Source organism: Leopardus geoffroyi, chromosome A1 (assembly GCF_018350155.1).
Source record: "Leopardus geoffroyi isolate Oge1 chromosome A1, O.geoffroyi_Oge1_pat1.0, whole genome shotgun sequence".
NCBI lineage: Eukaryota > Metazoa > Chordata > Mammalia > Carnivora > Felidae > Leopardus > Leopardus geoffroyi.
The window spans coordinates 211,374,886-211,387,704 of record NC_059326.1 but is presented as its reverse complement, the minus strand read 5'-3'; the positions used below and the strand labels follow the sequence as shown (position 1 = coordinate 211,387,704).

General features: G+C 40.5%; 1 protein-coding gene across 6 annotated transcripts in view; it reads right to left on the bottom strand.

The window, feature by feature from the left end:
• Positions 1-12,819, bottom strand: part of PRLR (prolactin receptor) — a 165,280-nt gene that overhangs the window by 87,437 nt on the left and 65,024 nt on the right. For 2 of the 6 annotated variants that reach the window (XM_045440461.1, XM_045440441.1), the window contains exon 2: positions 4,695-4,890. The exons of the other annotated variants lie outside the window; for them this stretch is intronic. The gene's annotated coding sequence lies outside the window, so the exon portion shown is untranslated. The remainder of the gene's footprint in view (positions 1-4,694; positions 4,891-12,819) is intronic. 6 annotated transcript variants of the gene reach the window in all.

The following is a 12,819-nucleotide window of genomic DNA, read 5'->3' as shown; positions in this document are numbered from 1 at the left end:
TTTAATAAGAAAGATAAATGCTGGCAATCTCTCCAACAAAAGCCATATGCGTTAGTGTTTGGAGTTCTTGGCCTCTTGGTAATTTGCCGAGAGAACTGTGATTTAGACTTAGGCAAAGGCTTTGGATTGTCCCCTAGTTTTGCCCTTCATTTTGCTCCTGAGGCCAACTCATCAGAGAATTCCTCTCTCAAAAGTTACATAACAACCAGTCTCAAATCTGCTTGTTCAGGTCTGTGGGTCAGAGATTTAGAACCCCTATGTGAAGCTTTATTCTACACCAAAGCCATATGCAAAACTAACCAGTAAGCCATAATTTCCTTCTGGGCTTTCATCATCAGCACTGAAATGATCGTTTTTATATAACAAACAAATGAAGGAAGTGCTTTGCAAGCCAATTATTCACAGGCATGGCCAGTGTTGCATTCTAAGAAATTCTTTCATTTGCTCAGGGTGGGGTGCTGTTTTTGTGATTGGCTTTCCCCTTCCCATTGTTCCCTCATGTCACTGCCAGCTGCCCCCCATCCTTCTACCCCATTACATACACATACACACACACACACACACACACACACACACACACACACACACACACACAATTATTTCTGCAAGGTTCCAGGAAGCCAGCTGCCTTGTCCTTGTGTAGTGCCCTGGACCTGCAGATGATGACCACCCATTTGGTTACGTCTGAAGCAGTATCCAAATCCCAGGTGTCATCCCAGCTTGATTTACCCACAGCAAAGCCTGTGGATGAGGTTCCTTGCCTCCAGAGACAGCCCTGCTGACAGATTTCAAAATCAATCACATGGGGTTGACAAGTCCCTTAACTGGTTTTGATAATAATTTTCTCAGATGCCAGAGGATTTGCTGATACCTTCAAGTAATGACAGTTCACCAAACTGGATTCTGAAGTTTAGGATTAAATAAAATATACGTGAATATGTTTACTGTGCCAAGTGGAAGGAACAGTTTCCAGGAAGAAAATTCATAGAATTACAGATTTCTTAAGCTGGAAGACCTCTTTGAAGTAAAAGTGTCCAACTTCTTGGTTTGCATTTGAGGAAGCAAAGATTCTGAGGGCTAAACCTGGAAGCTCAAACAATTTAAGGTGTAGAAAGTCTTGGAGGCTATGAAAATATTATCTCAACCAATTTACTCCCTAAATACTTCCTGAGACATTTTACTTTTTTATTTTTTATTTACTCTATTATTATTACTTGTTTTTTGAGAGAGAGCACATAGATGCACACATGCGAGCAGGGGAGGGGCCAAGGGAGAGGGAGAGAGAGAGAGAGAGAGAGAATCTTAAGCAGGCTCCATGCTCACTGTGGAGCCCAACATGGGGCTTGATCTCACGATCATAAGATCATGACCTGAACTGAAATCAAGAGTCAGATGCTTAATAGACTAAGCCACCCAGGAGCCCCTTCCTGAGACATTTTAAACTTTATAGTTAGTTAATCTCATGCTGTCCTTCCTATATTTTACTTATTCACGTATGTATTTATTTATTCTTTGTCATCATCACAGGTGATTCAAGGTTGCATCGTTCAAATATGAAGAAAATATTGCTACCAGCAGGGATGCTTGTTTTTTGAGCTGTTTTCTCAACAGGAGTGATGGATTTATACTCTTTTGTCTGATTCACATTGTAATTAATTCTACTCATTTGTGAAGCCCAGGTGAAGTGTGTGGCCAAGAAACAGAGGGAAGCTAATTTGTGAACACACACAAAAAGAGTACCTCACTGATTTCAGAATATGACCAATTGAGCTAACTGGCTTTACTTCTTTGATCATATAAATCACAGCTAAAAAAACTCCCATTATTAACTATTCATATTCCTTGCTGGAAGAACAATAAACAAGAATATAAACTATAAAAGGGGAAGACCAAATATTTGTTTAAACTTTGGCTTAAATGGATGCCATTAGTATTTAATGACACCTGGGATCTGGATGCTGTTTCAGAATTGACGAAATTGGCAACTGTCACCCACATTAAAAAAAAAATGTTTATTTATTTATTTTGAGACAGAGAGTGAGAAGAGTGAGAGAGAATGAGCAGGGGTGGGGCAGAGAGAGAGGAAGACAGAGAATCCCAAGCAGGCTCTGCACCATCAGCACATAGCCCATTGTGGCGCTTGAACTCATGAACGATGAAATCATTACCTGAGCCGAAATTAAAAATCAGACGCTTAATCAACTGAGCCACCCCGGTGCCCCAAATGTCATCCACATTTTTAAGATGTGGGAACTGAATCTTCAAAGAATTAAAGGTCTTGCTAGAGATTCCAAAGCTAGGAAGGGCCGCACCCAGGACTGATGGCAGGACCAAGCGTTCATGCCTCTCTACCACAGTAATTTTAGGTACTGCCTTTTTAATTAAAGGCACAGAATGAAGTTCAAACAAAGAGATTTGTGATTTGGAAAACAGTTCTGTCCACCTGTGAATACTAGTGTACAAAAAAAATACACTTGTGCAGATTTACACATTGTTTATATAGGCAGGACAATACACGCTTAGCTCTCTTCTTATTACTACATTTGGTTTTTGTTGTACTTCAAATCATCCAGAGGCTTTGTATTGGCTGCCACCAGTAATATAGTTTATAATTATGTTCACTCCTATGTTACGAAAAAGCAAAGCAAATAAAACTTTTGGCTTCATCTCCAGTTGCTCAAACTCAAAAGCCTTGGAATCATCCTTGACTCTTCTCCCCTTCTACTCCACATGCAACCCACTGGCAAATCCAGTTAACTTTACCTTTAAATGAGATTTAAAACTGAAACCTCTCACTTCCCCCATGGCCACCACTTTGGTTTAACCTATCGCCATTTGCCTGGATACTTGCATTAGCCAGCTGGCTGGTCTCCCTGCCTCTCTCCTTGCCCTTTGCAGTCGTTTCCAGCACCAGCCAGTATGATTCTTTTAAAGCATAACTTAGATCCTACCACTTCCTATTCAAATTGCCAATGGCTTCCCATCTTGCTTAAATCAGAGTCCAAGTCATCATAAGAACCTACAAGACTCTTCAGGATCTGACCTCTAGACATCTCTCTGAAATCACCAATCCCCTCACTTGAGCCACTCCAACTTCTCTGGTCTCCTCAATGCTCCTGGAACATACCACACATGTTCCTACTTCAGGGCTTTGCACTTGCCACTTCTACTGTCCACGATACTCTTTCCCCAAATATCCTCCACGTATTACTCTCTCAATGCCTTTGGGTCATTGCTCAAAATTACCATGACAGTGGATTCTTCACCAGCTCTTTCCTTTACCCCAGGCAGGAAGGGCAACTGTCCCGGACCTCTCACTTTAGAGGGCACTGCTCTCATTCATCCCTTCCCAGAGGGGCAAGGAATATGCAGGGCTAAAGTGAGGTGCCCATAGAGAGCTCCCTCCCTCTCCCCACTCCTACATAACGTTCTGAGTACCCAGAGTTCCCTGCCCCAGTAGCCCAACCACACTTCCAAGACCATGCTGCTGGTAGGCATGTTCCAAGGCCTGAGAGGAGAGCTGAGAAGAAGCAGCTATTAATGGTGTGTGTGTGTGTGTGTGTGTGTGTGTGTGTGTGTGTGTAACTTAGACTTGTGGGCTGGAGCATCCACACACATGTTTTTGAGAGCCCTCATGGTAGAGGATCTTGCTGAGGTGAGAAGAGAACAGGTGGGAATGGGGAGGGACACTGGCTAGAGGCAGGATACTTCAGATTCTAGTGCAGAGCTCTGAGGGTTTTAACACTCCAAATTTGACCAAGATCTTGAGCAAGATGCAACGAAGGTATGTGGTCAAGGTGGAATGACAATCTATAATTGATTTCATTATTGATCAAATGTTAGACATATCACAGGTGTTCCTTCACCTGTGTTTTTCCCCCAAGCCCTGCAAATACTAAAGGTGTGCTTAGCCTTCCATGACTGCTCTATATGCAATTGCTTCTTTTCCCATGGACATTCCATGATACCCCTCCTTTCTTTTTATTTATCTTCTAGTACTTATCACCATCTGACATATATTTGTTTAGTTTATCTCCTACATAGAGAATGTAAGTTCTATTGACAGTGTTGTTCATTGCTATTTTCCTAGCACTAAGAACAGCCCTTAGCACATGGTAGATACTCAATAAACATTTGTTGAATGGATGAGTGGTGGATGGCTATCCTCTAATGAGCACCTACCATTTTACATGTGTTATGCCATTTAAATCTAACTAACCCTATGGGCCTGCTATAAAAAAAATCCTACTATTCTATTCCATTTTACAGTGTAGTCTCAGAGGGTTGAAATAACCTCATGGAGGTCACACTACTTCCAAGTAGGAGATAGAGAATGTGCCCACAGATCTCTCCAACTTCAAAGTTCTTGTTATCTCTACCATAATGTCTTTGGATAGTCAAATTCCAAACATTAGATCCAGAAGATTTAGGATGCAAGGCTTTCTATTGCATCTGCCTGGTTGGCTGATTTTTTAAACTCAAGAGAGCACTGAGTTGACTAGAAAACTTAGAGTATGGTAAAATTTCTCTTTTAGCAATTGGAATTTATTTACTCAATTTGTTTAGCTTGGAAAGGTAGAGATGGTGTAGACCAGTTAGAGAAATTCATATAAACACGGTGCTTGGACTGAAAATATTTGGAAGGAGAATAAATATTTTCTACTAATCAGGTGTGTCCAAGATGGGTTACTTACCCACAGTGATTCAGGATAGAGGTGGGGCAATTATCACTGGTCCATAAAATAGCCTGCTCTTTGGAGCAGAAGTAGAAAATTGGGTGAAAACCAGGATTTTGCAGCTGTTTATCTTTGCTGCAATCTTTGGTTTATTCATAACTGTCTTCATTGAGTTAATGCTATTAATGCTTCATTCTTGGGAGTGCCATGTGGACTGTGGGATAAGATATGGAAGAATTAGATGCCTATATGGCACTAATTTACTGATTTTCACCATAGCTTCCTCAAGTCTTGTGATTATCCTCTTTCTCCTGGGAGGTCTCATTACATCTCTGATCTAGCTCCTAATTAAAAGCCAATATCATGTTCTATGTAATAGTCTGAGAAATGTTCTGCCTGAGGGTCCTGTCCCTGGATACATCAATACAGTATGTTATTCTCCTGCAAACGGTCCTTTAAAGCTTTTGTTTTGAGTCACAGCCCGTTGGACTAGACTTTGGAAATGATAAGTCTTCTCTAGATTCAAAGGAGACCTATTATTTCAAATCTCTCAAGTTCTTCCATGCCAGATTTGCTTGTTAAACTATATAGCACTACAAATCTTCTGCACCACCTGTTCAAACTTTGCCTCCCTAAGTGAGTTCCATACGTAGCATCCATCCCTCCATCCATCCATCCATCCATCCATCCACCATTTTACAAATATGTATTGAAAGCCTGATATGTGCTCTTACTGGAAATGAAAACCTAAAATAAAATGTAGTTACCACATTCACCGTGTTTACAGACAACCTTAACTTGGAAAAAAATACAACAGTTATCCAGGGACAATGATCTATTGATTGAGTTTTTGGTGTAAAAGAAATGATATCTAAGGTAGATTGGACTCAGCTTTCCTCAGTATTGAGAACATCAATTCCTTTACCCTTTTGTAAATAGAACTTCATGTAGCTGGGCTGAGGGCAGTATCTTGGATCTGAAATATGCACTTCTTCCCCAAGTATGGGGCCCGAACTCTCACTGGCAGTGCAAATTTTTATCAATACAGTATCTTCTTGACTTCCTATGCATGGCATGGATTTGGAGAGACAGGGGGGCTGAGGTGCAGATGCTATCATAGCTGGTCTGACTAACCATTTCCTGGTTGATGAGCTGTCTCATCAGGGAGAGGACTTCTCTTCAAGCCTTAACACAGCAGAGCTTGGTGGTTCTTAGTAGGTTGCTTACGCCACATCCAATGTAAGCTCAGAATATAGATCAGAAAATTGGGCACAGGATCACAGCATATCTACATTGGACAGGATTGTGGGCCCCCATTCATCCAAACATCTTATTTTACTCCTGGGAGTCAGGGATTCCAAAACCCTCAGGGTTCGATTTTGAGCACACATAGCCTCATCTTTGAAAGCCATGGGAAAGCCTGAAGAAGGTGAAGAAAGAACTAAAGCAGTGAAATCCCGAGGATTATATTCTCTTTTTCCCTAGAGATTACAATATCTCTTCTTGAAAAGTCATCTGTCTTCCTATCTGAATATCGCTTTTGGTAAGTTTTGGCAATTTTTAAAGGGAACCTTGAAAAATACTTAAAAGAAATTTTTTTAATTTTATTTATTTTTGAGAGAGACAGAGTGCGAGCGGGGGGGGGGTGGTGGTGGTGGTAGGGAGGGGTGTGGCAGAGAGAGAGAGGGAGACACAGAATCCGAATCAGGCTCCAGGCTGTGAGCTGTCAGCACAGGGCCCGATGCAGGGCTTCAACTCAGGAACCGCCAGATCATGACCTGAGCTGAAGTCGGACACTTAACTGACTGAGCCACCAGATGCCTCGAAAAATACTTTTTTGTGTGTATTCTAATGTCTCCTTCCCAGCTGAGGAATCTACTGATTAATTTTCCCTTAAACATTAATTAAAAATGTATTACTTTCTTGCTATGTCCTGGCCATGGTATGAGGCTCCCTCTGCAAGCCATATATTTGCTAGCTTTCCACTCTGGGAATTCAGAGGGTTGTGCTGAAAATGATGATCCTTTCATCAGAATTAAGGCAGGCTTCTGTAAGGCAGTAATAATAGCATTGGCATCCGAGCCTGTGCACTATCTAAATCCTCACAATAGCAGAGGAAGATGAACTCTTTTATACCTGTCATCTTTGGCCCACAGTGAGTGGATTAGCAGCACCTTGAGCAAATATCACAGCCTACTGCAATAACTTGCATGTTGCCGTTTATGTGCTGCTCTCCTGAACTAGACCATGATAGTACTGACAGCGAGATCGGGTGTTTTTCATTTGTATTACTTCAGCCCATAGCTCAGTGAAAGAACAAAGAAGGCCAGGGAATGGAGAAAGAACAAAGATTCACCAGGTGGCTTCTGATTTGCTTACTCCTTATGAAAACCATATTTTTACTAAATGCAAACAAATAATTTACTAGTGTAGTGCATTGCTTTTCATTTTGTGTTTGTCCCACATTCTTTCATCAAAACTTCCTCCTCCTCACTCCACATGATTCTGGTAAGACCAGACAGGAGAACGTGTGGCCTACACTAGCCAGAGTATTCATTGATACTCGTTGTTAAGTCCAAGGGTGAGCATATTACTGAAGCAAGGACAAGTGAGGTTTTTTCACAGAGACAGAAATAGATGCTGGGAGAGAGGCTCTTTCCTTTTGAGACTGTGAGTTGTAAGGACCCTATGAGTTTGGAAATGCCAGCGTCCAGTTTTCCATCCACATGGAGAAAGTCTGTCAGAAGATGAAGGCAACACAGATGAATGCAGAGATAAAGATAAAAAAAAGGAAAGGAGAGATGATATTTGCTCCTTAAATACTGGAAGAAATTATGACTAAAGATCAACCCATAGTTTTTTTCAGACTTTTGAGTGAATGGTACTTATTTTTTTATGTGTTTATATTTGTACAGTCAGTTTGAGTTGGGTTCCATTCCTTGCAACCAGAGTTGGGTTCCATTCCTTGCAACCAAAAAGTCTTGATGACCATAAATATCCCAACAGGCAACATTGCACCAGTATCTGTAATTCTCATGAGGTAGTGTCATGTGTGACAAAAGTGCAAGAACAGTAAGAGTTAGTGGCTCTCAGGGCCTTATATCTCAAGGCAGGGGTCTGGATTATAACTCCAGTGACCCACCTGGAGCCCTTCATTTGTGGTGGCTCCAGCCAAAAGTCACCACTGTGGCAACTAACTGATGTGACATGTCTTAGCCTTCTCTTGGCTTCCAGAAAACCTTCATGACTCACTCTTTTCCTGTAAGGACACTCCAGTCAAGAAAGGAAACTGAGAAAAAGGCATTATTCCCTTAATTTAGACCTATGGCCCTCATCCAAGTCTGAAAAACCACAGACCTGCATCTGCTTGTTCTCAATCCAGAAAAAAACTAGTGTTCCTAGAGGGCTGTCCATCCTTCTGATACCAACAAACAGTGTCAGCAGCAGAGAAAGCCTTTGGATTTTAAGAAAACATTTGACTGTTATGTTCAAACCAGGCATGTCTAAAGAATGGGACAGTAGAATTCCAACCAACGAATATGGCAGATTTCTGGAGGCAGTTATTTACATACAAACCCAAATATTTCCTTTCAATGTAAACATGCAGTCAGCGATGTCAGCAAGGAGTTTTGGGCATTTTCCGTATTTTCCACTAAAGCCATGTTAACAGGCAACATTCACAATCCCTTTTGTCTGATGTTATTAAGTGTGATCCAAACCACCAACACTCACTGACAATATAACTGGCATTTGTGGTCAAGTCTGTGTTTGTCAGAAGGAATTCTTTCTCTATGTCCTTTTCTGAGTAAGTCCTGTAACCTAGGATGACTTTTATTAAATAAGGCATTCAGAGATGAAATGTAAGTGATCTAACTTCACAGTCTAATGTGACAGCACCTCTGCAGAGGACAAATGAGTGAGATCTGAAGTTCCGAGGTATGGAATGGAGCCATAGCGGATGGGTATGACCCAAGACAAAGAATCAGTTCTCTCATGGGCTGAGATATGTCACTCTACAATAGGAGTAGGCACATGCCTGCCCCAGGCCAAAACCAGCCCACCATGAGCTGAGAATGTTTTTCACATTTTTAAATAATTGAAAAAAATCCAAGATGAAACAGTATTTTGTGACATTTGATAAATATGAAATTCATATTTCAGTGTTCATTAATAAAGCTTTATTGACACAAAGCCACACAAATTTCATTATATACTTGGCTACAATAACGGAGTTGGATAGTTGCCACAAAGATCATATGACCTGCGAAGTCAAAATCATTTACTATCCAGCCCCTTACAAAAATAATTTGCTTACCTCCACCTACCTTCCAAGGCTTGGATTATATTCTCCCTTGCAAGCCATCAGAGAACATAATGATGCAATGAGAGAGCCACCAATTCTCATCCTGGCTTCATGTCTAGCTCCCTGTGTAACCCTAGAAAGTGATTTAACTCTTGTAGGGCCTTGCTATCCTGCTCTTGTCTCCTAGTATAATACAGCTCTGAAATTATTTGGTCCCACAGAGGCCTGATGCTGGTTGCAAAGGGATAATCTAGATGGTCTGGATGTTCCTTCAGCATGACCACAGATTACTGATAGCGAAGTGACCTCTGTGGGATCATCATTCTACAAACGAATATGGTACTATTCTTCAGAGGCATTCTGATCCCTGAAGTCTCAACTCTATCAACACCACTTTATTTTCAAAGCTGTGGCCATAATTACAGAAGCAAAGTGCAGTAGAAAACTGAAGGAGCTAGCTGAATGGTGTCCAGCTCACCAAATGCTTTGTCCTGGGAATATCTGCTTGTGGCATAAGTCATAGAAGATCCATTAATTCTTTTTAAATGGAAAGACTCCTTGTTTCATCAGGAAAGCTTCTTTCCATTTTCTGAGGGAGGGGGTGAGCGCTGACTTGGGATTATCTGCATAAATACCTCCACTGTCCTCTTGATTTAGCTGATGAACACCTGCCACAGCCAGGACAGTTGGCAGTGCAGATCCATGTTGGAAAATCAGACTTCACAGAGGATAGTTTTGCAAGCAAAATAGCCTTTTCCTTGAGATCCTTGAAACACTGGTGACCCTAGGCCTACTCTAAAAGTCTTGTGAGAAAGGGAAGCTTGAAGGTTTCCAGGTGACACTTTTTAAAGCCAGTTTTTCAAGGCTTTAAAAACCTTGAGCTCTTGTGATGGACCTAGAAGGTATGATGCTCAGTGAAATAATTCACACAGGGGAAGACAAATACAATATGATTTCACTTTTATGTGGAATCTAAAGAAAACAACAAATCAACAAACAAACAAAAAAAGGAGAAATATACCCCTAAATACAGAATACAAACTGATGGTTGCCAGATGGGAGAGGGGTGGGGAATGAGCAAAATCGGTGAAGGGCAGAGGGAGGTATATAGGCTCTCAGTTACTTCACGAGGATGAAAGGCACAGAATAGGGAATATAGTCAATGGCATTGTAATATCATTGTATGGTGACAGACGGTAGCTACACTTACGGTGAGCACAGCATAAGGTATAGACTTGTCCAATCACTATGTTATACACCTGAAACTAATGTAACAACTATACTTAAATGTATAAACTGATGTGTCAACTATACTTCAGTTAAAAACTTAAAAAACAAAACCTTGAGCTGCTGTGGATTTATCACCTAATTATATTCTTCTGTGGATCGTTATACATGGTCACAATAAATGGCTGTCACTTAACCAGTGAGTCTCATGCATAAAGACAAATTCTGGGCATTTAATTCTAACATTTGCCTTAAGACCTTTTTTTGGGTCTTTAATAAGTTTATTAAACTTATTTAATACGTTTATTTTTTTAACTTTAATATTAATATTTAATATAAGTTGATATTTATTTCAGTTTAATAAGTTTTATTTATTTTTAAATTTTTTATTTAAATTCCAGGTGGCTAACATACAGTGTAATATTAGTTTCAGGTGCACAACTTAGTGATTTAACACCTCCATACAACACCTGATGCTCATCACAAGTGCACTCCTTAATCCCCATCACCTATTTAACCCATCCTCCACCCACCTCCCCTCTGGTAACCCTCAATTTGTTCTCTATAGTTAAGAGTCTCTCAGTTTGCCTCTCTCTCTTTATCTCTATGCTTGTTTGTTTTGTTTCTTAAATTCCACACATGAGTGAAATCATATGGTATTTGTCTTTCTCTGACTTATTTCACTTAGCATAATTGTCTCTAGCTCCATCCATGCCATTGTAAACAGCAAGACTTCATTCTTTTTTATGGCTGAGTCAAGACCTGCCGACATTTTCTCCTTCCCAGCAACAAAAGGCTTATTAGCGTTTGTGGTGACAGAAGTCCTGGTTACAACTTGTACGGCAGGAAGTAAAATGTATCTATCTTAGCATCAGTATTTTGTAGACTTCAATCCCCTTTAGCTTTCTGATAGACTACATAAGAGTTTAAGTTCAAGATTAGCTTTCAGAACAAACCACAAAGTGCAAGCAGCCCATATTCATTGGACCCAACCTTGTCTTTAACCAAAAAAGCTTGTTGGCCTCCAGGGTGCATTTTTTATATTTTTCTTCCATGTTTTGAGGAAGTGTATAAAGGATTTTTCTATTCAAAATAAGCAGGAATACAAAAGTAGCATAAAAATGAATTTCACTGGGTTCTTATTTTATGAAACTCTATGAGAACAGTAAGTATATAATGACACACAGACCCTGTGAGGATATTTTTGCTTGGATTGCAGTTTTAGAATACAAGACTTCTCAAGTCAAAGAGTCACATCTGAGAAAGCTGAAAGAGATGAGCTGGTCCAGTGGCTTCATATCTCAGCTGAAGAAAGGGAGGCCAACCAGGGGGGCGACGTGTCCAAGGAGAACACTGGTTGTAGGACCGGATTCAGATTCTACCTCTCCATATGCTCAATATCTGCAAGTACCTGGCAGTTTCCTCTACCCCATCTCCATTTTGACAGCTTGTAACTGACATGATTAGCTTTTTTACACTGTGTTTTTTTTTTATTCAAGTATAATTAACATAACGTTATATTAGTTTCAGGTGTACAATGTAACGATTCAGCAATTATACCCACTTCTCAGTGCTAACCAAGATAAATGTACTCTTAATCCCATTTATTTTGCCCATCCCCCCACCCAGCTCTATTTTTGGAGTTATTGCCATCTGTCAGTGGGAAGAGAGTACACTGATATATTCCAATGGACACCTGGAGTGAACATGCCTATATTTTCTACCAGTGAGTCTCTTTGGATCAGAATTCCCTCTACAACTGGGGGTTCCCTGTTCTTATTTGTACAGCAAAGACCTAAGCTTTCTGACAAGGCTGCCAGATTGATGTGGGATTTGTCTTGCCTGAACACTGGGATTTGATGTATCCAGATGAACACCACTTCCTCAGGAGGAGCTAGGATATAAGATAATGACCAAGTAAACTGACATTGAGGCCACATGAACATGAACATGCTCTGAAGGAGTGAGGGCTGTCTTTAAGTTCTGTTCAAGGTTGGTACTCTCAGAGTCAAATGCGTAAGGCAAAGAGTCCGACATGTCACCTGGGCATGTATTTGACCACATGAAGCCCATGTATCCCTGAAATCATACATGTAAATGGAATCACAAATTCCATAGCAATATCAAAGGAGATTTACGTTGATCTCCTAATGCTCTTCAAATGCCAAAACTTCTTAACTTTTTAAACCTCAAGTTTCTTTGGCTCCAGCATTAATGAGAAGTTCATTCATTCATTAATACCTGCATCAAATATTTACTGATTGCTTACTATGTAGAAGCATTGTATGAGGGACATAGTGATGAACAGACAGACTTGGTCACTGCTCAAATAAATGTCAGCACACTGCATTACCACTTGTCAGGAGGCTCTGGCAATTCATATGCTGCAGATATCTGGCCAGGACCTCTACTTATAGAAGCTGAGGTTTGAGACGAAGCTAGATGTATTTCAAGCCAAGACAAGAAACAAGTATAGACACTTGTTTTATTAAAAAATAAAAGCTGCTGATAAACACAACAATTACAGACAATGGTAAGTTTCAAGGAGAAAGTAAATGGGGTGTGACAACCAATGAAGCCAAGGGCAATTTATCAATGGGTGGTCAGGGAAGG